Source organism: Brassica oleracea, chromosome C1 (assembly GCF_000695525.1).
Source record: "Brassica oleracea var. oleracea cultivar TO1000 chromosome C1, BOL, whole genome shotgun sequence".
Classification (NCBI taxonomy): Eukaryota; Viridiplantae; Streptophyta; class Magnoliopsida; order Brassicales; family Brassicaceae; genus Brassica; species Brassica oleracea.
Window position 1 is genome coordinate 9,653,597 of NC_027748.1, and position 3,736 is coordinate 9,657,332.

At 36.6% G+C, this 3,736-nt stretch overlaps 1 pseudogene; it reads right to left on the reverse strand.

Moving 5' to 3' along the window:
* Nucleotides 1–568: 568 nt before the first annotated feature.
* Nucleotides 569–3,207, reverse strand: LOC106302331 (annotated as a pseudogene).
* Between the last annotated feature and the right edge of the window lie 529 nt (nucleotides 3,208–3,736).

The window sequence follows — 3,736 nt, forward strand, 5'->3', positions numbered from 1 at the left end:
TTAGATCTAGGCTTCCTTGGAGGATTGGGCTTATGGGCCCAACTGATATGCTTACTTCTAACGAGGATATGCTCGAGCTTGAGAAAGCTTCATCCTTTCTTTAGAAACCACCGTGGCCTCACGAGATCTCGAGAGCTCACCAATTTTTTAGCGTTTGTATGAACCGAGATCGATGAGCACATATCTAAGATTTTCCCAACTGAAATGTTTTGAATATAGTTTTCCTTGAAACCCCCTCCTTCTAGCGCCAATTGTTTGATCCAAAAATAGTGTTTATGCTGAAATGTTTGTTGAATCAATACAATAAAAGAATCTAAAAATAAAAGATTAGATTCTTGAGGTTTAGGAGAAATCTTGAAGAATCAAATGAGAAATGAACATCAAAAAGAATTTATAGATCAAAGATTGTATTACAAGAGTGATCAAGTAAATCTAAATCTATAAATTCTTTGTAAGAAATGTTTTATGTATAAAATGGGAGAAGAGATCCCTAATCAAGAGAAAGATCTCCTTATTTATACAGTGATAAAGTCTAGGGCTTCCTAGCCAAATGGGTCTAGTTCCTTGTCTTGTGGGCCTTGCTAGAAGATCAAAATCCACCCCCAACAACGCATCAAAGGTATCTGTAATACGAACCTTTCTTTCTTGAATCATCATCCTACATAGTTAGTTCTGATCTTGGTCCAAACCTGATTATTGTGCTGTTGCATTTGCAAATTGGCTATACAGAGCTTGAGCGCTGAGAAGGATGGTCTCGACATTATTCAACATGAATGGAACATATGGAATTTTGATCAATTATCAACGTAATCTAATTGACATTTTCTACAACAACTACCATTAATTCGTCCATGTGTTTGATGCCATTTGCTAAAACGTGCAATCCAGTCAAACAATTATGAGATTTTGAGGAGGTAGAGATAGATATAATAAGTGATAAATGAAAGTTGAAACTCTGAAGAAGATACAAATGTATTTTCTTATAAATTTCACTCTTACATGACCATGTGGCATCAGATCCTGCATCCTCTAGTGAATCAAGGGCTGCAAACCGGTTGTACAATGCAGGACCACCACGCGTTTCCATACTTGACGCTATCCTCCTCTTTCCTCTGCTCTTCTCCTCCCATGCTCTGTTTTTGTCGTTGACTGATAGAATCGTTGGAGAAGGTTTCTGGATAGAATTGGGCTTTCTGACAAGATGGGCTTGAGTGGACTTGGGCTTCTTGGATTTGCTTCCTGAAGCTGCGTCGTTTTGAGGTGCTCTGGGCAATGGCTTGTCTGAACTGATAATACGGAAGACAGAAACTAGGCCTGAGACTTATTATCCGAGATCCGGATTCGATCCGAGATCCGCTCCGGATCCGCTCCGAAAATAGGATATCCGGGGTGCCCGGATCCGAATCCGGATAGTAAAATCTTGGATCCGTGCAAACCGAATCCGGATCCGGATATCTTAATTTTTAGGTCCGGCTATCCGGATCCGGTTCCGTATTTTTAAAATACATTAAATTTTTTAATTTTATTAATATTTAATTTGATATATTAATATTTATACATGAATTAATCTTATAATATTATATTTTAGTTTTTACAATATTATAAACATATATAAATATATTTATAAATATTTAATTTATGTATTATATTAAAAAATTAGTATTTTTTGTTAAAAAAATTAATATTTTTTGTTAAAAAATTATTTTTAATTATTTTGACGGATCCGGATCCGGATCCGGATATCCGCGGATAATAGAATATCGAGACGGATATCCGAAACCTGGATATCCGGAAACCACGAATCCGGATCCGGATATTAAATCCACGGATCCGACGGATCCGGATATCCTAAATTTCTCGGATATCCGGATCCGTCCCAGGGCTAACAGAAACTATTAAAGTTGAAACCCCAAACAACCTTAAATAACATACAGAGTTGAAATTTCAAAGTCACAAATAAGAAGAATAAAATGAAAGCATTGAACACTTACATGAGCCACTTCACATTCTCCACATAGTCTAGATAGGTCGATATAAAACGATGATGCTGCTTAAACTCGTCAAATCCCTGAATTTTGACTTTTCTAAAAGTTTCACTTTCCAAACTGTAGAAACTAAGGTAGAAAGAGTTTGGTGAATCGTTGTATGACGACGACCACACAAATTCACCTGTACGAGCCATTCCAACAAACCTGCTATATCTGATCAAGTTCCCCTCCAAAGGACACAGTTCGTACATATGCTTGGACCATTTATGGTTTTCAGCATCTTCTAGAACCCAAAACACAATCCTACGAATTTGATACGAATCCTCCCTATGATATATACCTAATCTACCTTTGTAGTTGAACAAAGTCAAAGAATACACACGATAATAATGCCCTTGTTCCACGTCTTTGTTTGTGTTGATAAAGCTGAACTTCTCAGACCCAATGTCAAAGCATACTATCATAGAAGATTGTCCCAACGCAGCTCCGAAAGGCCGAAATACAAAACACCATTTATGCATATATCACAACTTGTTCTATGGTTTACCTCAAAATGGAATTTGCATTCGATTGTTCTCCATACACGTTTTTTTCCAGACTCCAGTGTCAAAACCTGATGAGTATTGTCTCTAACTTCATAAGGTGAAGAGGTCGTAGTCATACACAACACTTTGAACTGTTTGCCCATGGGATCATAGCCTAAATACATTCTCGCAATCTTCTCTTTCCTTTTTTGTGCTGTGATCAGTTTGGTCTTTTCTTTCAGAAGCACTTTGGGCAAGGTTAGGAACTCTCCCGTGGCAGGGTTACAGACCACCCGCACCTTTCTTTCCCATCCCTGAAGCAGGACCAATCCACAGACCGGTGAATAAATATCACATGGATGGAAAATATTCGGGAAAAGACGTATGATAAGGGGTGGCTACAAGGGAAGAGTCATCATCATCATCTGGATTATGAGGCTGATGTGTAGAGTAGAGGAACAACTTGCCATCATATCTTATGGGGAAAAGAGCCGTGGACGAGTCAAAGACATAGTCAGAAACAAGTCAGTGAAATCACGACGATGGAGTATGGATGATGCCCAGAATTTAGATACGCAACGAAACCTAGCTATAGACTTTGCCGGAACACGAGTAAGTATATCGATGAGTAGATCAACTGGGTTTAGGTTCGAAGATTGTGATGTTTCATGTCTGGAAAACTCATGTTTCAACATTTTCACGGCGGGTGGATTTTAGAGCAACTCCAATGGTGTTACTCATCATTGGAATCCTTAACAATAGAATAATATATATTTTTTAATTTTTTTTTGTTTGAATAGTTAAGGACTCTAATCATATTTGTTAGTCCAATGGTGTTATCCACTATAGAATTCTTAAGAATAAAATATAATTAAATTTGTAAAACATTTAATAAATTTGTAAACCATTAAAAATAATTAAATTTGTAAAACATTTAAAAAATTTTAAAAGTAAAAAAAATTGTAAAAAATAGTTTCTGTTACGTTGTTCGTTTTACTTAAAAGCAAACATAAAGTTTCAGCGAATGAACTAGCAAGGTTACGTCTCTCGAAACTATATCTCCAAGATTCTAAGTTATTACAACCACCATATAAGATAAAAGGGAGGGTTGGTATATTTGATCAAAACAACAGAGAATGGTTAGATTCAGTTCATATATTTGATCCATGTGAGAGAGTACTAGTGCTACTAGTCTAGTAGAGAAGCTTGTAAACGAACCTCTTG